This window comes from Spermophilus citellus (assembly GCF_964194105.1).
Source record: "Spermophilus citellus genome assembly, chromosome: 6".
Classification (NCBI taxonomy): Eukaryota; Metazoa; Chordata; class Mammalia; order Rodentia; family Sciuridae; genus Spermophilus; species Spermophilus citellus.
Window position 1 is genome coordinate 162,233,761 of NC_138187.1, and position 26,541 is coordinate 162,260,301.

The 26,541-nt window shown below is 40.5% G+C and overlaps 2 protein-coding genes across 7 annotated transcripts in view; one reads left to right on the forward strand and one right to left on the reverse strand.

Moving 5' to 3' along the window:
- The window catches only part of NME7 (NME/NM23 family member 7), a 169,463-nt gene that overhangs the window by 141,452 nt on the left and 1,470 nt on the right, over positions 1-26,541 (forward strand). The window lies entirely within an intron of this gene.
- The window catches only part of ATP1B1 (ATPase Na+/K+ transporting subunit beta 1), a 66,859-nt gene that overhangs the window by 17,857 nt on the left and 22,461 nt on the right, over positions 1-26,541 (reverse strand). The window lies entirely within an intron of this gene.

The window sequence follows — 26,541 nt, forward strand, 5'->3', positions numbered from 1 at the left end:
TAGCCAGACCCACCTTCCTTTTCATTCATAAAATATTAGTGCCTCCCACTTTGATTTCAGATTGAAAATTGTTAAACTCACTACTGACTGTTCTGTATCCATGGCTATTTCTGTTTTAACCAGAAAAAATGGGAATAGTGTAACAGAAAGAAAACATAGGCCCAGAGTCTCCTAGAACATATGTACTGAGAAGGTTTGAAGATTAAGAGTAGCTTTTAAACAAACTTGAAAGAACTTTGGTCTTTAAATGTCAAATGCCCCCACTACCACATAGAAGATAATTCTATGTAGATAGCTACCTGTGAAATAATTGTGAAAGAAATGATAATAGCTGCTGCTCCCTGCTTGCCTATGACTTGAGCATTCTTTTAGCTATGAAGGTAGCATCTCATTGACATCTGCAAAGCATCTTGTCCACAGCGAAGTCACACTTTCTCTCAATGAAGGAATAAATGGTTCAAATCACCATGGCTGGTAGTTTTAAATCTCATGAGATACATGTTTTATATCATAGGAACTGAATATAGTCTTGTTTGTGGCAAAATTTAAGATAGCTCTGCTATAGGATTTATTTGTGTTAATTTCTTTATAGCACCTGCTTGTTGCTTTTGTATTTTTATATATACTGTGGCAATATTAACTAGCTTGTACAAAACATTGTCCTAAGTGTTTCATATGCACTAACTTATATTACTCTTTGAGAACCTAATGAAGTACATGTGGTCATCCCATTTACAGACGAATAGCTGATGTACAGAAATGTGAAGCAACTGTCCAAAGTCATTCAGTGGGAAGCTAGCAGAAGAGACTTGAACCCAGGCAGCCTGGCCCAGAACATGCACTGTCATCTCACTGCCCTCCAAGTACAGTCTCTCGAGTTCATGACAAAATGGGGTGTAGAGTAGAGAAGTTAAGTCAGGGGAAGGTATTACAGGATATGCAACCAGAATATTTGGCCTCCCTCAAATATAACTAGGATGATTGGATATTTACTTCTGTTTTATTCTTATTAATATTTTTGTTCACTAACTCATCTGTTTTAAATGAAAAATACAAAATCAGTTATCCCTCAGTATTTCCTCAGTGATGGACCACTACAGTCTTTGAACTCTCCGAGGCATAAGGAGAGGTTGGGGACCCCCCCGGAATCATGAAGGATTCTCCTGTGTCGTTGTGCTCACCTGTCATGGGGGTGCAGTCAGTGTTTGTTGCATGACAGCATGTTCCCATTTGCCATTTCAGTGGCAGCGTGTCATGATTAACACAAACAGAGTGCTTTTACACCTCTTTGTCCCTGTGCCTGTACATGCATCTGTTAAAGCATTTGGTATCTTGAAAATCATTTCTTGTTTCTGTGTTGTTCTCCCTTCAGTATGATCCTCTGGAGAATAGGGATCATGTCTTATGCTTCTGTCCCAAGGTATTAGCAAAGCACCTTATTATCAGTGACCTGATTGATTATTGACAGATGGAAGGAAGGGAGGAATGGAGCAGGCAGGCGAGAGCCAATGTCTCTGTGTCTCTGTTTTACATGGAGTGACAGTTATTGGCTTTGATTGTTGGAAACTTTTGAAATATACTTAAAGATTTTATTTCTTGGGTTTGATGGTGCTCCCATGGTTTAGCCCCTGGGAAGAGGCCACTGGTCATCAAGCAACATGTGCATCCTATTGTCTCCTGGGCATGCCACTCCATTTTGTTGCATAATTATGTCATCCTCCAAAGGACTTTGCTCTCTTGGTGAGTCATCTATAGTCACTGATGAGCACATTCTTTTCTTCTTAGTGTATACGGATGCCTATGTGAATTACCACAGGTCAAGCAGCATCCACACTGCCTCCCACAGTGTGGACAGAGGCTCAGAAGTCAGCCTCGGAGATTATGGCTGATTCTTTGAAAAGCCACAAACTGACTTGAGACAAATGTGAAGTGTGCTGTCCCCCGACCTAACAATATTGAATGCTGTATCTCTCCATTTTACTCTTTCTTGTTCCCCCAGGGCTACTATACCCTCATATTTCACCACATTTTCTCTCCTATCTCTATGTACTGTGTACTCATGATTGTGTTGGATCCTTTCCAGGAGTTTAAAAAATTCAATTTTCCTATATAATTCTATGGTTTTGCTTTTCAATACAGGTCAACAACATGGGAAACATTCTTGTTTGATGGCTTTCAATCTGTTTTACTGCCTCTGTCATCTTCTATACAGAACTGTCTACTCCTTCAGCGATATTTCTCATCTCTGCAGGCCCTAGTGGGAGTTGGGGCTAGAATGAGGCTGTATGTGGGCTCTTAGTGGGTGCTTTGAAGAAGTTTTCTTCCAGGAAAGCTGCTGATCACCTGCTTTTCTGTGCCATCACTAAAGACAGCAGATGAATCTGGCCTGAGGGAGGAAGTGCCAGAGCCAGCGGAAACAGGATTCTCATTGGGTTCTCACCAGGCATGCTATAAAAGCCTCAGCTCATAGTCGGTTATGTAACGAATGGTAACCCTTCTAATGATCAGTACTGGTCCCTTTTGGTTTCAACCTTGGAGTTGCAAGTAGCTTATTCTGGGTAAAGGAATCACAATCATGCTGGTTTAAAACAAAATAATAATAATAATAATAATAATTTTTTGCTTGAAATATCAATGTACATAATTTTCTGTACAAAGTTCTCCCCTTTCCTTGTTACACATTAACTTTCTGGTTACTGTATAATCACCATCTGAAAGCTAAGATCTGCTGTTTACTAGGCACAAGGCAAAGAGAACTATAAAATGTACCTCAGTAGCACACAACATAGCTTCTATAAGGTCATTGTCGTTGTAGATTTTCTGAGTACTGCCTTCAAATTATTTTAATAAAGAATCTATTGCTCTACTGTTCATAGAAACCCATGGTGATATTGAAAACTTGGACTAATATATTTTTATCCATTTTGTTAGGGGCTAAATAACTTTATTGTTTGTTCTGTGTTGACAGCCTTTGTTGACACTTAACACAAGTATTAAGTTTACTCTCTCATATGCCAGTTTGTCTTCTCAAAGTTGAGAGATGTTATCTGTACAATCCCTTGGCTCTCCTCGCACTGTTCATTTTGGTCCTTCTTAGGTTAACATGTATTTATTGAAGGCCTGTTTGTACCAGTCACTAATTGAGACACTAGGGGTGAATAACACACAGTCCCTACTCTAAAAGAACTTAGTGGTCTCTAGGAAAGATTGTTATTGAAATTGGCAATTTTCACATCAGGGAGTAGGTAGTAGAAGGCTGATCCTCACCAGGTATCACCAGAACCTTGGAACCTGTATAAATACCTCATTTCCTAGCATGAGAATCAGATGAGGCTCCAGGAAGATAGGAGATCTGCTGCACATAATTGAGGACACATTTTTAAAACAAGAAAAAGGAAAGTGATGTTCCAGGCAGAGGGAATGATATGTGTGCTGGAAAGCCTCAGAAGGCTGTGCTGGAAAGCCCCTGGGCTGGGGATGTGACTAGGAGGTAACGTGTTTGCCTCACACACACCAGGCCCTGGGTTCAATTCCCAGCACTGCAAAAGTAAAGAATACCATATTGTCCACTAGTTAGAATGAAGTAAAGCCTTATTCAATATATTCAATATATTCATGTTATAAGAAATTTGATACACATATATCTGTTCAACAGATTAAAGTTCTAGGAAGAATTCTTTGGCCAAATCAAAACCATAAATTCATTCACTGAACACTTAAAACCAGACACTGTGTAGGCTCTGAGGAGACTGGTGAATAAGAGACATACCCGTGTTCAGAGTTCATATTCCAATGAAGAAAGCAGACCTTCATCAGATTATCACCAAAAGGAATGAGTCTGATTAGTGCCTTGTAGTAAGAGAAGGAGCAACGTGATAGGGAACCTGGTGTAGCTGGGGGATGAGGGAGAGTTTCCTGAGCAAGTGACACTTGGACTGAGTGAGTGTCAGCTGGGAAAGGAGATAAAAGCTCTCCAGCAGAGAGAATGGCAGCTTCTAAAACTGATTGAGGGAAATGTTTCCTTTAGGAAGGGAAGCAAGGAGCACAGGGCAGCGGGGAGGACAGAGTGGGGTGACCCTGAGAGATGGAGGCTAGGCCATCAGTGGGAGAATGGGTGGTGACATGGTCAGGTTTGTATTTTCTAAGAGCTATGACTGGCTAATGTGTGGAAATGGACCAAAGAGGGTCAAGTCGGGAAGAATTTTTAAATAACATATTAGTGTAGCAACTGAAAATACAGACATCATGCCTTTTAATTTAGAGCTTGGTATAAGTGTATAAATTGTGTCTGTGCTTTAGCTTCTCTTGTGGAAGATGATGAGGCAGAACTTGTAGTTCTCAGGCTTCCCCACAAAGGAGCTGAGAACTTAACCCTGAGACCTGGGGCAGCAGCTTCAACCCTGAACTGCTCCCTGTGTGGCCCCAGCATACCAGATGTGAATTAGCATTTTGTAGGTGTGCCAGGAGGTGACAGAGGTGGAGAAGCTCTGCTGTAATCCCTGTTTTTGCACTAACATTTCTTGATTCTAGGTTTTGAATAACTGAAATCCTAATTCAACCCCCTTGTTTCTATCAATGAGTAGAGCATGACCCAAAGTAGAAAAATGGGTCACCTATGATCATGTGGCTGGGTATACAAAATCAACCAGTAATCTTGGGTTTTTCTACTATGCCACATGCTATACCCTTTGTAATCAGTGTGATTGATCATTATCAGAGTTCCAAGAGTTTTTTCCCTTTTTTATATAAACAAATACATTTTTTGATGACTAATAAATTATTGCTCCATGTTATTAAGCATCCTTTTTTTTCTAAAATTTGAAGCTTAAAAACTGAGAAACCAATTCCCAGAATAAAACTTCTTACCTTTTCCTGGATAAGTTGAAATAATTGCAAGACTAGCATTTCTAGGTTGTTCCAAAGTTTGTAACATGCAGAAGTGATGAGTACAGGAAGTTAACTGAGCTTTTAATTACTTTTACTTGGTTTGAACTTGAGCCCAAAGGTAAAAGTTTTAAAGTTGAGTTTGGATCTCACTGTGCCAAATTGGCTTCCTATAGCATCCATTAGAAACTAAAGTGAGGAGGAAGTCCAGAAGTATAGCAATTCTGGGCATATGCTTGAGAGTCTGGTTACCTGTGTTCAATTCCCAGAGTCTCTACCACCAACTTTGTGACTTAAGGAAAATTACCTTTCTTAGACTCATCTTCCCAACTTACAGAATTGAAATAATTACATTACATAGTAAGAATTAAATAAAGCAACATATATGGAGGACTCTATCATCGGAGTTCAATGCAGAAGAAAGAAATCACTCTAGCTATTTAAGAAAGGAATTTAATACAAGGAAAGTCAGTGAAAGGGCCAGACTGCTTCAGGAACATTGAATGCACCCTCACATTGCTATAACTGTGATCCAGAGCTCTGCAGTTATTCTTGCTTTCACCTCAGCTACGACTGCTGGTATAACTGCCTCTCACAGCCTTGAAAGTAGTATAGAGACCTGGACAGCTGCATCTTCTCTGGGCTTGCTTGCCAACATTCATGGCCAAAGATAGATGGCCTTGGGCCTTTCTCTTCCAGATTTCACACAGTGCATGTTGGTGGAGTCTAATTTGTAGCATGAGCCCTAGCTATAAGGGAAGTCTGGAAAATGTAGTTTGTTGCTTTGTAGCCACCAAATACAAGGATGATGGAGAGGAAGAGAGATCCAATCTTAGTGTCTGTAGTATCTGCCACAAAGCTAAAGCCTGGGGTCTGGCCTATGGCAAATGGCCAATAAGTGAAAGTTGCTATTTCTTGCTGTTATTGATTTATTAGTAGTAGGAGTATGGATAGTACTTAATGTCCACACATAATTTACTTTTATTCACCTGAAAATATTAATATGATTCCGTTTTTAGGGGATTCACTCAGGTAAAAAATCTAAGTCTTCATCTGCATTTCAAATCCATTATATTTATTTATTCATTTATTTTAGTTGTGGTTGACACAATACCTTCCTTTATTTATTTGTTTGTTTGTTTGTTTGTTTATATGTGGTGCTGAGGATCAAGCCCAGAGTGTCACATGTGTGAGGCGAGCGCTCTACCACTGAGCCACAACCCCAGCCCCTCAAACCCATTATTTACAATATCTCCCTCCAGCAAGATAGTAATAAGTAGCAAAGCAAATTTCTATGCATTGTTTGATTCAGTTACTACACAAATAATAGGGCTAAATTTAATTCACTCTTTTGCAATAATACATGCCTTACAGCACTGAAGTGTAAATAAATAGTTCATTGGTCTTATATAGGTGTCTAGGCACAGGATAAAACTTTATAAAATTATAAACTTTATAAAATTCCCTCTCCCGCCCCATGCAAGTATGTGTGTCTTCCAAATGTCCCATTAAACATCCAGAGATTTGTTTGTGTTTAAGGAAGGGAAAGTCTAATCAGCTGTGACTTATGAGGATATGCCATTACTTAGGCAACTAACTGAATGTGCTTAGAAAAGTAGTAGACTTGTCTTTTGAAGGCTGAAGGGTAGTGTAATGTGGCTTTCTCCTGTTTTAATTCATGGCATAATTTTTCTCAAATGATCTTTATTTTGTTCTCTATTTTATGTTTGCTAACCAGTGAAAATAGAAAGAAGGATATTTATATTCAGAGTCAGTATAAGAAACTATTTAAAAAAATTAGAGTCAATAAAACCAAAACATATTTTATTCATGTATTTATTAATAAAAATTTCTTGGGAGACCTACTTACCTATTCTCAAAATCCAGGAAACTGTCTAAATTGCTTTTTTTCCCTTTAGCTTTTTATGTTAAGAGTCCTTAGGACTAATTATTGAAATAATGAAGGAATGTCTACTGACTAGGAATTGAACAAAAATAAAAATTTTCTTTAAAAGCGAAATTTCTTATTGTATCTGAGTGATAAATTCCTAGAATGTCCTAGTGGTAAAATTCTGATAATATTTAATGGTACACTAATGCAAATCAAATAAATAGATTGTAGAAATTACCTTCACTCCTTAGTGACTATATAACAAAATATCACTGAATATTTATACCAGTATTATAAGTTCAAGTCAGATATTTTTAAATAAACCTAATGTATAAAATTTTTTCATTTTGAGCCTCAGACTTTCTAAAGTCATCCAAATAAGGATAGTTTTTGTTTGTTTGTTTGTTTTGGGTAACAGGGGTTGAACTCCAGTGTTTAACCACTGAGCCACAACCCCAGCCCTTTTTATTTTTTACTTTGAGACAGGGTCTCACTAAGTTGCTGAGACTGGCCTTAAACTTGTGATCCTCCTGCCTCAGCCTCCCAAGCTACTGGGATTACAGGCATGTGCCACCATGCCCAGTTTAAATAAGGGCTGTTTTTAAAGAAAGATACAAATAATAGATTTAAAACTTAAAGGAAGTGAAGAATGTTTTTTCTACCCAAGTGATACCTGTCCTTTGGGAATGATAATACATTAATTAACAAGGACTTGGGGTTTCTCTGCGTGGTCACATCTCATGAAGGTGAAGATGTATTGTCCTCTTATGCATGTCCATGAGACCAGCCATGCATGCAAGTGCCATCTTGCTGGTCTGTCAGGCATTTTTCCCTAATATATTAAAAAATTAGATTCAGGTTGCCCAAATTAGAAACATTTCTCTATACCAAATTAGTAAATGTAGACAAAAATAACAGGGAGTACCCTGCACTAGTAGATGACTGTATTTTTGTTTTATTATTTTGAATATTAATTCCCCAATTAGAAGCATGGTAGAGTTCCATACTATCCCTGATTGACTCAAAAAACTCCCCCTCTACTACTAACTAAACCTAATATAAAAGAAACAATGTTAGTTAAAGTTATGAAAGGTTAATGGTTTATGAATATAACAACCAGCACAGCTAATTTAAAGTGATACATATTTAATCCCAACTTCATTGTCCTTAAACTTTTGTCTCATGTTTAGCATTAAAATTTAAGTTTCTCTGTCATTGTTGGTCTTCAGTTTTAAAAAGTAAAAAGAGGTTACATTAAAATGCTAAGATTTTTAGGGCTTAGTTTTATTTATTAAAGGTTCCATTCTTAGGGCTGAGGGTGTAGCTCAGTGGTAGTGCACTTGCCTAGTGTGCACAAGGCCCTGGATTCCATCCCCAGCACCACAAACAAGTGCAAATAAGCTCCATTCTCTTAGTCTCCCATCATTTAAATCACAGCTTCAATAAGTGCACCTGGTATACTAAAAGAGGTTATTCTGGAATTCCCTGGATGGAAGATTCATTGAGGTCTTGCCTTATTGACCCCATTGCTTGGTTATGGGACTGAGATCCACTTTGTAATACAGTCGCTGACTGCCTGCTTAATAAAGTCATCTGCTTTTCACTGATTTTTAAGACTTGGGCCCCCATGAAGTGAATCTCACGTACTCAGCTCCTGGGTGCAGCAACAACATGAGAAGCACATTGAGAAGACACCGAGTGGTAAACAGGACTCTTAAAAATATTATCAACAGATAATTAAATGAATTGTGATTTTTTGACCAAAAAGTAAGTAAAGTAAATACATCCAGAGTATTTTAGTCACTCTGACTCACTGTTGAACCACGCCATTTATGAATAACTGTTACCAAAAGTTGACACTCTCGTAGGAGAAAGCTGGAAAATTTTCTGTGGATGCCAAGTCAAATGAGTCAAGAAGGTGGTGGTTAATTTTATATACAGTTGGCATTCTTACCCCGACCCACTCCCATGCAGTGTTTGTACTTTATGTTAAATGTACCCCTAACATCCTCTTCTCTCAGTAGAATTGACATTCTCACATGAATTAAAAGTGCCAGATTCTGAATAGCTTTCACTGAGTTGATATCACAGATGTCATTTAAAAGAGTCAAGGAAAAGGCCTAATACCAAAGTATTTTCCCTTCTTCTTGGTATTCAAAAGAAAGAGGCCCCAAATGACAGTCTGTTGTCTTTCTGCATTTGGTTAAGTATTGTTTTCTTTCGATGATCTATGTCCATGAATGAACTTCTTACCTAACAAACTAAGACTTGGATCTACCTAGATCCCAAATGACTGTCATGTTACCAGCTCCCCAAATGCCCAGTCCTGTCTTGTCTCCTATTGTTTCTTCTCCCTTTCCTCCTCCTAAATTATTAGTACAGCATTTCTATTCCTTTTGCCACCTTGGACCGTCTCCTTTACCTTAATCTTTCTAGGAGTAGCTACGTTCATCTGCCAGGACTATCATAACAGATTACCACAGACTGCAGAGTATAAACATTGGAAATTCATGTTCTCACAGTTTGGGGGCTAGAAGTTCAAGATCCAATGTTGGCATGGTTGATTTCTTCTGAGGCCTCTCCTTGGCTAGCTGATGTCTTCACATGGTCTTCCCTCTGGAACTGTCTGTGACTTATCTCCTCTTCTTATGACACTAGTCACATTAGATTAAGGCCCACCCTAATGACTTCCATTTTAACTTATTTATCTCTATAAAAACTGTCTCTTCAAATATAGTCTCATGGTGAGTTACTGAGGCTAGGATGTCAACACATGAACTTTGGAGGACATAATTTAGCCCATAGTGCACTCTGTGATGGATTTCAAGAACTGCTTGCCATCATGTGGCATCAGGGGACCTGTAGTCGGAGGCAGTCTAGCACCAAAGGTATGCCCCGAGTCTGTGCCTTCAGTTCAGCCTGAAGTTTGTCCTGTGAAACTTCTGGAGGAGAATGAAGTAAGTTACAGAGTGTATATGTCACGTTTTCTTTACCCATTCATCAGTTGATGGACAACTTGGATTGGTTCCATTTCCTGGCTTCTGTGAACAGTGCTGCAGTAAACGTGGGAGTGTAGATGTCTCTTCTCCAATACTGATTTCATTTCCTTTGGATCCAGTAGCTGGATTGCTGGATCATGTGGAAGTTCTATTTTTGAGGAACCGCCATACTGTTTTCCATAATGACCATACGGGACTTATATTCCCACAGTGAGCAAGGGTTTTCTTTTCTGCACTTGTTATCTTTAGTCTCCTTGATAATAGCCGTTAATCATACTAGAGTGATGTGATCTTGTTGAGCTATCCTTTCTTTATTGTTATTGGTACTGCTCAAATCCAATCACATCATCCTTTGCTGTACCTCTGTAAAGGGCTCCAAAGGGACTTCCAGCTTCCAACAGTTGCTCATTCTTGCTGTTTGTTTGTTTTACTAGAATGTAGCATCCATGAGTTGGATCCTTGCATTTTTTTATTATTAGTTGTGTTCCTAGCATTGAGCCTAGTACCACCCTTATTGGTACTTCTCTGGTCCAGCCACATCATCCCTTTCCTATGCCTCTGTGAAAGCCTCCAAAATGGGCTTCCAACTTCATTTATTTTTCATTTAGTAATGTTTCTTTAATGTCGATAATGTGGCAGACACTGTTCTAGGAACAAAGGATTCAGTGCCATCCTGCAGCCCACTTCCTCCAGTTGGCCAAGTGGAAGTGTTTTCATGAAGCAAAAATCAGATTGTATCACTCTTCTCCTTAAGATTTTTGGTGACTTTTAATATACTTAGGATGAACTCAAACTCGTTCCAAGGGAACCTGGCTCTTGTCTCGTCTCGTTCCACTGTCCTGTCTGCACATTTACTGTATTCCTGTCCGTCATCATGGATTTTTGTTTATTCTTTGACTTGTTTCATTTTCTCTCTTGGTCACACAGGCTTACTCTCTTCTCGGACTGTTGCTGCCTGTCTGTCTCCATGCCTTGACTATGCTCTCTGGCCTCTTCTGGGTGCTGCTCCTAGTAGTTCAGAGTTCTGTGAACTGAGCATTTCCTTGGAGAGGTCTTTCTTGACTACTCTTGCTTTTTCACAGCACATGGATGTCAAAGCAAAGGCTTTTAAATGCTCTTCAGAGGATTAATGGCACTTTTTAGGTATTTTTCAAAATATATTTGCTCACTATCACTGTTTTTTTTATTACTATATAAGTGCCAGTGAGCTAGATCTTTGCATGTCTCATTATTAATTGTATTCCCAGTACTTAGTAATGCATTAATACCTAATGCATTAGCACTTAATAAAGTGTTGTGAAGGAAATATGGTACAGACTATCTCTAAATTGATACAGTTCTTCATGAACATTGTAAAATGTTCTTTCCCCCATTCAAATTTATATAATTCTGATATTGATCTCAGTAAACTAGAAATGTAAAATTCTAGTATTTTCTTCTATTACATAGAAAATAGAAAGTGATATATGTGAGAGGATTGTACAAAATTTTCTCAGGTCTTTTTCAGTTCTTAATTCCTGTGATTCTGGTTTTTCAAACTAGTCAGTCAATCTTAAGTGAATCTAAGTAGAATAGCAGCATCCCAAAATTTCCTTCAAATTTATCATTGTGTTATGATGGATTCAGAGAGTGGTGTGGTCAGAGAGGTCACCTGAGGTTGGAAAGAGCCTGTGAAATGCCCCCGGAGGAAACAGACATTTCAGCATGGTGTTCCCAAAGCCACTCAGGTGTACAGTGCTGTGGGTAGATCACTTCCGCCCTCATTGGAGGCCCTGGGTCCTGGCCATAGGCCCCATGCCTGCACGGAAGAGAACAGCACTTAGCTGGCACCAGGGGACCTCTGAAGAGTGAGGACTGAGTGACTTGGTGAAGACAGAACTCAACGTGGACTCCTGACGAGTAAGGACAAGGTCAGGCTAAATTCTTGGGCTGGTGAAGCATGAGGAGGCTGACAGACAGGACAGGTGGTTCTGAACCCTCACATGGGGAAGATTCCCTTCTGGAAGTGTCCATCTGACTGCATTCTTCTATATTGTTCTGCATGTTTTATGTGTCTTAATAGAGAGGGAAACAGTGGAAGCATGTGCTCAGTTTATAGCACCCTGGTAAGGGAGAGTGGCCTGTGTGGTCCCAGCTATCTCCTGGCTTGCTTTACCCCAGGGTGGGAGAAGGCATGACAGATGCAGTTAAACATCAGATTCCTTGGGCTCTAAAACTCCCTCTGCCTCTTTACTGGCTTGCCGCAGTCTGGCTGGGCACAAAATAACCGGGAGGTCACGAGCCACTTGTAGGTTCAAACAGGAACTACTTTATTGCCAGAACCCAATGGGAACTCTCCAGAACTCCACGGAAACTCCGCAAGAACCAACGGGAACTCAATGGGAACCCCACGAGAACTCAAAAGTAGCAGGCACCCGAGGTAGTGGGAGCCGCCTTATTGCCGGACAGCAGAGGTTTATATACACAACTGAATATACAGCTTGTTTCAATTTAGCATCATCCAGTTACAGCAATCAGTCATTATCTTAATAATTATACACAGCTTAACTTAATTATCATCATCTTAATGGCTCGCTGGTGTTACTTCTCAACCACTCCTTCTGGCAAAATGCTAGGCGCCATCCTGACTTGGTTGTGGCTCTCAACACTGGCTGTGGGAACTATTACAATCAGTAAGCCTTATAAGACAAGGCAGAAAGGCATTTATTTTTTGGTACCAGAGATTGAACCCACTGAGCCACATCCCCAACCCCCCGCCCCCGCTTTTTTTTTTTTAATTTGAGACAGGGTCTTGCTAAGTTTCTTAGGGCCTCACTAAATTGCTGAGACTGGCTTTGAACTTGCAATTCTTCTGCCTCAGCCTCCCAAAACATTGGAATTACAGTCATGTGCCACTGCACCCGGCGACACAAGACATTTAGAGTGGTACTCTTGTTGTTATCATTGTTATGGTCATTGTCGATTGTATCTCTCTAGATTTTGGCTGCTAGGATCAGAAATGCCAAAAATAGAACAAGCCGGGTTTTCTCTCAGGAAACAAGGTAGGGTGTTCAGGAAACTGGTAGGGTGGCACTGGTTCAGCAGCTCAAGAAGGTGGGCCTTGGATCTCTGCAACCATCAGCCTTTCCCTGTGGTTGCATAGTGGCTGCCATCTCCAGCATCATGTGCTCGTTGTAGGCAGACTGAACGGAAAGGCAGAGGGTCAAAGGGCACAGCCAGCTGAATGCCCTTCCTTGCAAGGCACTTTCCTGTGAGCCCACCCAGTGACATTCCCTTAGAGGGCATGGATCAGAAATCGGTACCATCCCCCCACTGTGTAATAGAGGATGTACTTTGCTGCCCCAAACAGAATCAAAATCATCTTCCTAAAAGTGAAAGGGAGAGTAAACACTGGCAATGTCTCCAGATTATTTTCAATGTTCTTATTGTCTTGAAACACCACATCATCTTTCTCCATCGTAAAGTTCCCAAAGAGAATCCATAAAGAGAATATCTCCCTGCCCTAAAACACTTCTGAATCCATCAACACAAATCCTGAAAACAGTGCCATGGGAATATGCCAATAAAAAATCATCTATATTTAATTGATTGGATTTTTGTTTTAGCCCTTGATGTTACTATTCTGAGAAAGTGGTTTAAGAATATAAAACATTAGTTCAAATAAATTACCCAGACTTTTAATGGGGTCAAAGAGGAGTTATACTATTCAAAATAAAGATATAAACTAAGAAACAAACTATTCAAAGTGAAACCTTCAAATGAATAAGGCTTTAAACACTTCATGTTTCATGCCAATCCAGAACCTCACAGAACTTTGAGGCTCTTTGTGACGCACTGGTGTTCTTGTCTGGAGCAGGCCCTGTCACACTGCCTCTTCCTGGAGCCATGCTCACTTTTCTTTTATTATAAGATTTGTTCTTAGTTGTTGATAGACCTTTATTTTATTTATTTATACGCGGTGCTGAGAATTGAACCCAGTGCCTCACACATGCCAGGCAAGTGCGCTCCTTCCCGCTGAGTCCCAGCCCTTCACTTTCCTTTTGAACAGGAACATGGCCACTCATTTCTCAGCTTCCCAAGGTCCTCCCTAGCTCCTGCTGCCTAATTGTTGATGCAAGCTAGCTGTGGTCTGTGCTGCCTTGAGTCTGCATCCCTTCCCTTCTGTTCATGAACGTGGGTCTTTCTGATGTATGGGCATGACTGGCAGGAGGCTAATGTGGGCGGTGTGGACATGTAATCACCCAGTTCTTGTAGTCTACTGCCTGACAGGGAGTGAGCGTCTTCACCCTGGAGGAGTTACAAGTATAAAATGAAGGACATTTCCAGTGGTGAAGTCCCATGCCGTCAATGTCACATAAACTAGGGACAAGAGCATGCTGGTTTCGTGGGCTCACTTGAGCTGTGAGACTGGATGAGGATGAGGCGGCCGTGGGCGTCTAGCTGGGGATGTGTGAAGGGAGCTGTGACCAGCGCAGAGGCTGCTTTGTTCCACAACAACAGTGGCCGACAACAGTGGCCGGGGGACAAGTTAAGGGCCTTGTGTCTTTTGGCACTAACTGGCTGGTCATGTCACCAGCAGCTGTCTCCCCAGGCCACTCTCCTCAGGAGCAGTGCCGTTTCCCCTTACCCTGGCCACACAGGAAGCAGCCTGGAGCAGCACTCTGCAGACTCTGCCAGGCTGACTCTTGTCCTAGTAGCAATAAGGAGTGTTTCTAGAATACTCCTTTGCCCATCTTCTAAATAATTCTAATTTCTGTTTCCTACTTTTCTCATCTTGGGGCTTTTCTAACTGCAATGTTTATGAAGTGGAGCAACAAGAACCTCACAGAAAATGAATGTCCCACCAGTGGGAGTTTCTAAAAGGAACTGCAATGCCTTGGCTTTAACTCCCATCTCCTTTATGAGGCCACTCAGCACTGCTGGCCCCTAGACTGTATTTAGGCTTGGGCCCAAGTTCTTAGGAGCCACCAGGCCACCCAGGATCTCTTTCCTAAGTCACTTTTTATGTTTATGGAACTCATCCTGTGAGCCTGCTCTGATGCCTTTCTTGTACATACCCAAGATGCCCCCTTTCTGCCCACATTCCCCTTGCATCTGGGAGACCTTGTCCATTTCCTCAGCATGTAATTCATGTAAAGGTCTCTAAATTACTATGGATACTAGACTGGCAAAAGCCAGATTAAGCCAGAGATGTCATTCTTTGCTTTAGATCAATTCTGATGGTTTCAGATGGGCTTGGTTCCAGCTCTAATTTCTGGGACACCCACTTTGACTCTGTCCAGGGCAGTGATCTGCAACCTAGTTTGCATTACAAGTGTCTGGAGCTATTTAAAAATGAGTCCTTCAGATGTGCCCAACACCTCATGAACCATATTTTCCAGGGAAGGGGTCCCAGTGTGGGGGGGGGGGGTGTGAAGGAGGTGTTGTGTGGTGTATGTGTGTATTTTTGTGTATGTGGTGTATTTTTTTTGTTTGTTTTACTTTGTTTTGTAAAGCTTCATAGGATGATTCTGATGTGCAGCCAGATTTAAAAATCACTTGTCTGAAATTGGTCATTAAATCTACATTTTCTTTTATTTGGAGCCATTTTTTAAGGATAGAGTATGTTCTCTGTTAGTCACCTGTCTTCTGGAGGGTCAGCAGATGAGAATGTCCAGCATGGAGTGTCATGTGCACCTGTCACATCCTCTGCTGCCTGGTTCCCACTGAGATGGCCCATCCCATAGCCTATCAGTGCTGCTGTGGAGCACAGCCCTCCTGAGCTGCTGGTCTCAGAGTGGAATCATGGAGTCTGTGCTTGAGGAAAATGTATTAGTAGTAAATGTGTTGCAGCTTTATCATTGACTCATACACTTACCCACACATTCAACCCAATAAAGTTGACTTTATTATCTTCAATTCTTAGCTTAGCAAATAATCACAGAGTTTAAAATGACTTTTACTAGAAAATAGTAACAACTGAATCCTTCTGAGTACAAACCAGTCCTCTTTCTGTTCTTTCTAATGATAATATTTTTATTACTTTTTTTAGAGGATTTCAGACTTAAAAGTAAATTGCAAAAATAATGCAGACTTTCCACAAACTCTTAGCTCCTGTTCTTCAAATGCTAACATTTTACTTTTGTTACTCTCCCTTCTTTCTCTTTGTGCATTTATTGAAAATGTATTACAGACATAATTCACCTTTCTTAATACTTCAATGTATGTCCTTAAAAAGCAGTTTCTTTCATTTCCATAGAACACTGACTAGAAATCATGAAATTAACATCAGTACTGTTATCTACATATAGATATTGAAATTTTATCCACAAACAACTTCTGTAGCACAGGAAAACACCATGTCTGGTCCAGACTCTACTGGAGAAGCCCATGTGGTATGTGGTCCTCATGTCTCTTACTAGCTTAGTCTGCAGTGTCCTCTCTCTGCCTTTGGGTTCGTGACCCAATTAGTTTATATCTGTTGCCTTCTGATGGGCAGGAACTGCCCACATCTCAGGGTGTGATGAAGCTGCTGAAACACTTGGCAGACCACAACATTGTTATAACATTTGTGAGCCAAGAAAATATTTATTATATAGGAATTACTATCTGCTTGGCACTATTTTAAATGCCTTCTAGATAATAACTCATTTATTCTTCACAACAACCCTATAAATTAGGGCATTATTATATAAATGTAAAATCTGAAGAACAGAGAAGTCAAGGAATGTATTCAAGGCCATCTAGCCAGGATGGCCAGGGCCCAGAGTCAGACTCCAAGCCAGGCTGTGCCCTTGGTGTAAGGTCTTAACCAGCATAGGTTAAACCTGAGACATTAAACAGAGTCATGTCCTCCAGCAAGTTATTAGCTCAGAAGACGGGATTAATTATATGTACTTCATAAAATAGTTGTAAAGATACACACAGTGATCAGTTAAAAGCACTTACTATGTGGCAAGAACTCCATTTTAAGGGTAAATTTTGAAAGGTAAATATTTAAAAATTGTACAAGACTTACAAAGATGTGGTAACTCTCAGATTTTTTTTTTAATAAAGGTTTGGCGAGGAGAAAGGAACAGAAGCAATGATCATCTATTCTTCTATTTGTTTATGTTATCATCAATTTCTAATTTCATTCCATTATGATTTGGCAGAATGCAAAGTATTATCTCTGGTTTGTTTTTGTTTTTTGTTTTTGTTTTTGTATTTGCTACGAGTTGCTTTGTGGCCTAAGATATGGGCTATTTTAGAAAAGGATCCGTATGCAGCTGAGAAGAAAGTATATGCAGTCATTGATGGATGGAATATTCTATATATGCCTATTAAGTCTAAATTATTAATGATATTTTTTAGTTCTATAACTTCTTTCTTTAGTTTTTGTTTGGAGGATCTATCCAATGGAGACGGATGGTAAAGTCACCCAGTATTACTTTGTTGTGGTCTATTTGATTCTTGAGATTGAGAGGGTTTGTTTGATGTATGTAGATGCTCCATTGTTTGGGGCATAAATATTTATAACTGTTATGTCTTGTTGATGTAAGCATTATGAAATGTCCTTCTTTGTTCCTTCTGATTAACTTCGACTTGAAGTCTACTTTATCTGATATGAGGATAGAAATCCCTGCTTGTTTACAAGATCCATGTGATATGTTTTTGCCCATCCTTTTACATTTAGTCAGTAGATGTCTTTGCTGATGAGGTGAGTCTCTAAGAGACAGCACATTGTTGGGACTTGTTTTTTAATCCAGTCTGTCAGTCTGTCTTTTTATTGATGAGTTTAGGCCATTTATCAAGAAACTATGTTATCAAGAAACTATAACAATGTTATCAAGAAACTATTTTTATGACCTGTCATTTTGATTTATTTCTGATTTTTAATTTGAATTAGTTTGTCCTTTTTCTGACTATTCTTCTAGTATAGTTCCTCCCTTTGCTGGTTTTTCACTTTTATTTTTCATTTCTTCTTCATGAAATGTTTATTGAGTATGTTTCATAGTGCTTTCTAATTGTGAATTCTTTTAACTTTCGTTTATCATGGAAGGTTTTTATTTCATCATGAATTCTGAAGCTTAATTTTGCTGGGTTCTTGAATGCAATCCATTTTCTTTTAGAGCATGGTATATATTATTCCAAGACCTCCTAGCATTGAGGGTCTGGGTGGAGAAATCAGCTGAGATCCTGATTGGATTCTCTCTAAATGTTACCTGTCGTATTTCTCTGTCAGCCTTTGAAATTCTATCCTTATTTCTATGTTAGGCATTCTCATAATAATGTGCCTTGGCATGGGGTCCTATAAGTCCCCTGTATTTGATTTTCCATTTGATTATTTAGGTTTGGGAAATTTTCTGATAGTATTTCATTGAAAAGATTGTTCATTCCTTTGCTTTGCATCTCGGAGCCTTCATCTATCCTGATAAATCTTAAATTTGGTCTTTTCATATTGTCCCATATTTCTTGGAAGTTCTCTTCGTGGTGTCTTAACATCTTTTCTCTGTGGGAGGCCATCCTCACACGTGATTTGAGTTACCTCCCCGGCTGGGTGAGAGGCGCTTAGACACAGCAGCGTTAGAGCCTTCCCCACCCTTCTCCAGGTCCGAGGGCTTGTCTGTGCAGAGGCGTGTCCGGCCACTGCCCTGAGGAGCCAATCGTCACCCCTGACCTTGGGATGCTGCCCCCCTTAATCTTCATTGGGTGGGATTTTCCTCAAAATTTCTTGTTCCCCAATAAAAGTCCACTCCCTGGCATATTCTCTCTCTCTCGCTAGCCTCTTCAGTAAACCTCGCTACCACATTAGGTGGCTGGAGGCTGGAGCGAGGAGGAGCCGTCTGGAGCTGGTTTTAAAGGTAATTAGAGTCTTGTTTCTTTAATTTAAAACTCCCTAGCGTTTTCTCACGATTCAAACCTTCTTTCATAAAGCTGGCACTGGTCGCGGGCTAGATTTCTCCGTGTCAACTTTATTTTCAAGATTATATATTTTGTCTTCATCACCTGAAACTCTGTCTTCAAAGTGGTCTAGTTTGTTGGTGATGCTTTCCATTGAATTTTTAACTTGGCTTATTGATTCTGTCATTTCTGGGATTTCTGCTTGATTTTTTTTTTCAGAATCTTTATCTCTCTATTAAAGTGATCTTTCCCTTCTTGTATTTTCTTTCTGATTTTATTCCTTCCGTCGTCCTTTACCTCACAGATCAATTTGATTATGTAAATTCCAAACTCCTTCTCTGGCATTTCTTCCACTGTAGTGTCAGTGGATTCTGTTTTTGGAGTATCTTGGTTTGTTTGTTCCCTTACCTTTCCATGTTGTTTGTGGATCTAACAGTATGGATCTGAGGCCATAAGAATTTCTACCCTGATGACTTATAGTGTCCCTGAAGCTTTATAATGTCTCAGTACCTCACAACAGCCAATGCAAACAATACACAGTATTAAACCAAATAGTTCCTGCTATGGCATCTGCAGTGTTATCACAATAAAGAGAAATGATGTGGTCAGTTATTGCCTACAGTAAAAACAGTGAGTTTGCAAAAGTATTTATAATTTTGAATGGTGGATGGGTCAGAACCAAAGTGATATAGGTAGGATATGATGATTATGAGGGAAGAGGAGAGAAGATAGAAGTAAAAAAAAAAAATCAAGAAAGAGTGAAAGAGAAAACAATAGAGACTGTCTGTGAGCAGAAGAAAAGAAAGAGAATCAGGAGAAACAGATAAGTGAGAAAAATATATAAATTAAAATTTTAGAAAATAAAAATAAAAGAATACAAAACAAAACTGAAATATACTAATCAAACATCTAGTTCACACACACACACACAAAAAAAAAAACCTGATCCATGAAAAATAACTGGCTTCAAAAATGCTAGAAATGAGATAAAAACAAATATGAATAAGTATAAATATCCATGAACCATTCAGATCACAATTAAACAGGAAAAAGAAAGATAAAAAAGATCTCATTGGAAAGTTAAAGAACTGTTTCCATTGGAGTTCAAAAGACTCTGAGCTTCCCTTCTCTGTAGTGTTAGGTGGGGTCGTCAGGAATGGGATGCTTGCTCCACCCTCAGGGTGGGGTTGCTGGAGTGAGAGAGGTAACCCCATAGGTGGTACTCCTGGAGGCAGGGTTTAGGCTTAGGTAGGCTCCAGACTGTTGGCTGAATGCCAGTTGATCTGGAGATTTAAATCAGTGCCCCCTCAAGGGCCCAGCAGTTGCTGGTCCGTGCTGGAAGACTGCAACCCAGGGATCTCCCCTTGGTTCCACTCAAGTGGTGGAGGAGCCAATTCTTAGTCCTCTCTGTCACCTTGCTGAGAAGCTGCCTATCTGCTTTCTTGGTTTCACACCATGGAGCAGCCAGGAAAGCAACCTTCTCTATTATACCATCTTGAAATGCTAGCAGCTCATCTTTTTCATAATTTTCTCTTTTAAAAAAAATTTAGTTGTAGATGGGCACAATACTTTTATTTTATTTTATTTTTATGTGGTGCTGAAGATTGGACCCAGTGCCTCACACATGCTAGGCAAGCGCTCTACTACTGAGCCACAACCCCAGCTCCTCTTTTTTTATTATTAGAGCTTTATGGTGTACATAGTAGTTGATTTCATTCTGACAAACTCATACAGGTACAGAATTTGATTTCAGTGCATGATAGCCCCCTTTTTCCTCCCATCCCTCTTCCCCTTCCCCTTTCTCCTTCCCCTTCTCTACTAGACCTCCTTTCGTTCCTCTGTTAGTTGGTATTTGATTGATTCTTTATGTCGCCCATCCTTTCTCCCCCTTTCCTTTATTTCACTCTAGCTTCCACATAAGAGAGAAAGCATTTGACCTTTGATCGATCATTCTTAATATTGGATTTTTTTTTTTTTTTTTAGGGACTGAAGAGGGACCAACTACAACTAAAACCCCTTTTAAGGCAGAAGAGGTCAAATAATAACAATCAAGAAATAGTTTTAGAACAAATTATTTTTAAAAGACCTGTGTGTCTTACAGTAAAAAAAGAAGGTACATATTTTCCATAAGGAAAAAGATCAGCCCCGTTCTACCCTGGGTTGAGGAATAATTATCTTCCATCTTTAGAAAGAGTGTTGTTGTCATTGTCATTAGTGGGTGGCAGTCAGGGGAACCAAGACATCTTTAAGAGAGTTCATGAGAACACTGGGTCCTCAGGATGAAGGAAATAGGTATATTTCATTTTAATGTGCCATTTTCACTTTGCTTTAAAACATTTCAAATTTGGCCTCTGGACCTATAGATAAGATAAGCAAATGTGAGGGGGACCTTCAGGTCTAAGTTAGCCCCACTTTGTCTTCTAACTCTGTAAGTAGACTTGATCTGCAGCCTCAGGGCTTCTGGCCTCTGGAGCTACCAAAGTATGCAGGAACCAATGTCAGGGTTTGACCACTGCCTCTGGGCCTTTGCATCTAGAGAATGCTAGACTTCCTTCACCTCTTCCTCACTAATGTCCACTTCTGAGTATCTGGGGCTCAAAGTAAGTAATGACTTGGAGATGGAAGACAAAGAGAAGGGAGTCCAGAAAAGATGGAGAAGCATTCAAGGCTCACTTGTGAGCAGCCTGCTGGTGGTCTCCGCCTCCCATAGAATCAGCCCTCTCCCTCCCCTGCTTGGGCACCCTGAGGTGCTCTCAGGGTCTCTGCTCTGTTCAGGTCTACCACAGTCAGCCTTACCCTCCTGCTTTCCAGACTTGCCCAACCTCATTTGAATCATTGCTTTTTAAAAAAATATATTTATTTTTTAGTTTAGGTGGACATAATATCTTTATTTTTATGTGGTGCTGAGGATCGAACCCAGTGCCTCACGCATGCTAGGTGAGCACTCTACCTCTGAGCCACAACCCCAGCCCAAATTATCACTTATTTTTAAAGCAGTCCTTTCAACCACATTTTCCCTTCAGCCAATAGGACAGCCATGCTAAATACTAAATAGCCCTAGCTTAGAAACTGTTGGCTGTAAGCAGAATTAGTACAGAATAAAAATGTAGGGTCCTTTTTTCAAAATTCATTATGAATTTCAAGGCACTGACAGAAGAATACAAACCAAACAGGGCTCTTCTAAGCATGTGGCCCTGTGTGACAATACAGATGGGTGGGCTCATGAAGCCCGAGCTGGCTCATAGCCAGCTCTAAGGGACCCGTGTGAGTTGAAAACTCATTCTCTATTGAAAACATGGCTACATGTAAAACTCAGCATCATGTTATTGGGAAATTAACTAAGTGGTTTCTCAGATAAATTCAGATGACAAAACTTATCTGAAAATCTAGTGTAACAGTACAACACACATTTGCTATTGGTGCTGGAACTTCACAATGCGATAGATAAATTACCTCAATGTTTGACCATATTTGTCCTTATTTAAAAACAATAAACAAACAAAACAATTACTTCACAGGTATTTCTGATGCTCAACTAACATGAAGAACTATTTGAAAATAGATGTTACATTCCACCTCCAATATGTCTGACTCAGTTGTCTGGGAGGAAGTTAGGGATCAGGAAAGTGAATCCCAGCTTACCATGATGAGATGCCAGTTATTAGGATGTGCAAAGATTCTCTGCTGGACCCAAATGCTCCAGGTTCCCTGGTGGGCAGTGGCAGGATCAATAGGCCCATTTGCCAGTCACTGTACTCAGGGTGAACTTAGGAAATTCTTCTGAAGCTTTTCTTAAGTCTGAGCTTGAATCAATAACAAAATTTACTTGTATTTGAATTCTATTGTTATGTAATTTTTGACATGTCAGTGTAATCATTAGCAAATGCAGAGACTACTGTGTAAGAAACCACAGAGCCAGCGTGGCCAAGGTTGGAAGATATAGGTTCAAGTTCCAGTCCTGCCAATTCCACAAGTTCCCACCTTATGTTACCATTGGGAGGTCCAGTCGAAGTCCAGGTCCTTGGTGTCACCAATGAAGAATTGAGCGAGACACACAGAAGTAACAGAGTGCAGATTTCTTGAAGGTGAAGATAGCACTCCATTAGGTAGAACAGAGTTGGTAGAGCGAGAGAGAGGGCCCTAATGTCTGGAAATTAGGGTCTTATATCCTGAACTATGGGGCATTCTCTTCCCTATTCAGACCTGATTGAAGACCTTAGCCCATTTTCTCCCATTGGTTATCCTATGATACCTGATCAGAATATTTTCCCCTCAATGGTTACTTCCATTGGTCATTTTAAAATTTGAACCTATGGTGGGAGTTGTCATGGTGATAAGTCTGATAAGTGGCAGGAGTTGTCATGATAATGAGATTTATTGTAAACTGGGACAGGACTCTTTTGTCCTCAAGTGGCTTCTTTTTAATACCCTGTCTCCTCCATCTTAATGTCCCTGAACTCCTCCTACCTAACACTGCTTGGAGAGGTCATGGGACCCGAGTCTCGGGATACTCCAGCGTAATGAGATGAGGTCATCAGCTTCACATAGCTGTTGTGAAGGGGTGGGATTAATGTATAAAATCAGACTGTACTTAAGTAATATAGTGTAGTAAGACATTGTTCTTATTTGAATCTAACAGTGATAGAGAGTATAGAAGCCTTCAAATCAATCTTCAAAGTAGCAGGTATCATACCCATTGGCATATCAATTGTATATGAAGCTAAATTTTGCTGTTTCTCCCTCTGTGTCAAACCTAACTCATCCTCGAAACTCAGATGTCAGTCCCTTGATGGAGTATCTGGTCCCCACTACAATGGTCCCCATTACCCTCACGGCATGGATGATGACTTTATTCGATCACAGGTCTCCCTCTTTCCAGGCCATGAGCCGTCCGAGAACCCAGTCTCCCCCATCTTTCAGTTATCACGGATAGATGTTCTTGGTATATTGGTTCAATGAATGACTAGTAGGAGGGAAAGCAAGTAGGTATACAGGAGAACAGTTTAGACCAGCTAAGATTTTAATAAGAGTAAAGACAAAGATCTCATGAGAACGCTGCCTCTGCCAGCCAGTGCACAGTCGGTGCTGGAAACATGTAGGTGACTCAGGAGAAATTTGCAGCTGAGAGGAAGGAAGAAAGGCCGGCTGTGGACAAAGGTTTGGTGGTCATGGTGTTCTCTCCTGGTGACAGGCTTCACTGTGTTCTGTACCACAACCCCAGAATGTCTGTTGGCTTTGCACTATGCCCTGCCACCCACAGGCCCCTCTGCAGAATTGCCAGAGCCTCCTCAAGGCCCCATCCCTTGCCCACGGGTCCTGTGGGAACTCTGCTTCCTATCAGAAACACTGGCTCCTGCGTCCCCTCCCTGCAGGACTTCCGTCCTCCACCACTTGCTGATTTCATGACCAAGAATTCCTGTAATAAATTATGGGCATTAAGGGGCCTCATTCACAGTTAATGAGAGTTTCATTCACAGGAATGAAATGTTTGATCCCTGAAGCACTTAAACCAAAGTCACTTTATCGGTCATCATTGTGCCTCGGCCTGCCTGGCCTATAAAGGGTAAACTGTAGGGAGGGGGAAATATGTGTTCCTTCAAAGAGGTAGGCATTTGTAGGCTGCTTGTAAGACTCCTGATTTTGTGAAATTCAAGTTGATAAAATACTGTGGTGGGGCATGGTGGAAATGATGTTAGTTTTATTAAAATATGGGCCTTTTCCAGGGTATGGGAATCATTTTTTATTAAATAAAATAGCTAGATTCTATAGTCAATACCTTAATAACATACTCAATTCCTCAGAACAGACTGATGCTGAAAATCAATTAAAGAAAAATAGAGAATTAAAGCATGAGCCAAGATCCCTGCTCTGGCCCAACCCTGTTTGTTTCTCATTGAGTCAGATGTGGGTGCTGACTGGAAACATCAGTTGGAAGCATAACAGGCTTTTCTGTTTCTTGGTCATCTTTCCTGGTGTGAGGCCCAGAGCACTACAGATAACATATCTGGTTAATACTAGCCCCTCTTAAAAAAAAAAAAAAAAAAGTCAGGTTCTCTCTGAATTTGAGACCAAGGTCCCTTTATGTGATTAAAACTGTTCTTGAACGTTCTTTGGGTGGTTTCTCTCTCTATGCGTAAGGTCTGAGTCATAGATTTTCAAGGTGACCTCATTTGGTTCTCCTTCACAAGCCAAATATAGAAATGGAGGTGTTACTAATCCTTTAAAAAGCCAGGGGTTTGAGCTATTATTGAGCTTTGAAGGGTTCTGATGAGGGGACTTTTGCCTGTGATCACTGATGATGTTTTTACTTCAGAGGTGGATCAGTACCCTCTGGAAACAAGTAAGCCTGACAGGGCGCCATTGTTCCAGAAGAGTAGGGTTCAAGTTTAATTTTGCTCAAACAGGTACAGAAGTGGAAAACTTTGGCTTCTTTAAATGCTGTGCTTTTAAAAAAAGCAAAGGCCTTAATTTCAGCCACTTGCTGAGTTTCAGGAATTTTTACCATATTTAAGTACCATCCAAAGTTTCTTCCTACTATTTTTCTTTAAATTCAATCACTGCTATACATGAATAATAATAAATCACTGCTATACTGCCATAAATGGAAACCTAGAATCCAGCTAGATCCATCCCTTCCATGCTTCGGAGCCCAAGGCCATCTCCCTTTATTTGAAAGTGAGATTCACCTGGGCATGCACGCACACTGTGCTGCCAAGAGAACCCCTTCTCCCTCTCTTCAGTTAACTGTTTCAGTGCTTTGGATTCCACATGGCTGTCACACTCCTTTGAGAAACACAGCCTGTAGAAAGCTCATTCTCTTTCTATTCTGTGTGAGGAACTAAGTGTTTTGATTGTTGGGACTTGCATAGAACCTCCTTCTTGAATGGGATAAAAAGGGAGGGGGCACCCTCCCTACACTCGAGGATTGTCTCATCTACTGAGGGTAGAAATATACTGATAACACAGAAAAAGAAAACATTTAGAAGCAAGAAAGCCAGAACAAGCAAGGACGCAACATTCGAGTGTCAGCTGCAGGAGTCGTGGTTTGCTGACCTAGTCTTGGTGGACAGCAGTGCTTGGCACAGTGGCGATGGGGGTGGGGGTGCGGGTGCGCTGTCAGATCTGTTGAGTCCAAGAATGCAGACTCTGTGCCCAAGTCTCCTAGCTACGGTAGGAACCTGCAGATCGTGGTGGGAAATGGGATTGCACAGTCTGGGTGGGTCACAGGAAGTGAACTTTGAGAGAAGAGGTGGGCACGCATGCATGCACGCAGGCATGTGCACACAGTGCACAAGGCACCCAGGGTTGTATCCTCTGAGGTCAAGACCTTTAAATAGCTTCAGAAGTGCAAATTTCCCTCCCATTTGAAGAAATCCTCCCTTTCCTTAGACTTAAAGCCCCTTTCCTTGTCATTCATAAACAGCATGAATTTAAGATTTATTTACACCCTGGGAAGTGAAGCGAGCTGACGCCCTACAAGACACATGCAGGGATTCTCAGCATCTGGTACTAGTCTGCATCACAGTTTGCTGCTGCAAACACATCAGAGTCTCAGGTCGTGTTTTTAAAGAATAAACAGAAAACAAATCAACAGGGTTAGAAGTGTAGAGCAGTAGGCAGGGCTGAACTGTTGCTGGTGTGTGTTTGCAGTTCCCATCACAGGACTTGGAAGAGGAACTCAGGTGCGGCTCACATCAAACTCCTCTCTCAGGCCTGGCCTAAGGCAGGAGGGATCTGCTTGAGCTGTATGCACAGGCTTTTGTGAAAGGTTTCAATTTTCAGAAATCTGATGCCATAATTTTCATTTGGGTGTTTTCCACTGGTTACATGATAAGAAATCATCAGCTCAGTGAAGCTTGGAAAACATTTTTCAGAAAGCGGAGTCTTATTTTCTCTTAGACTAAA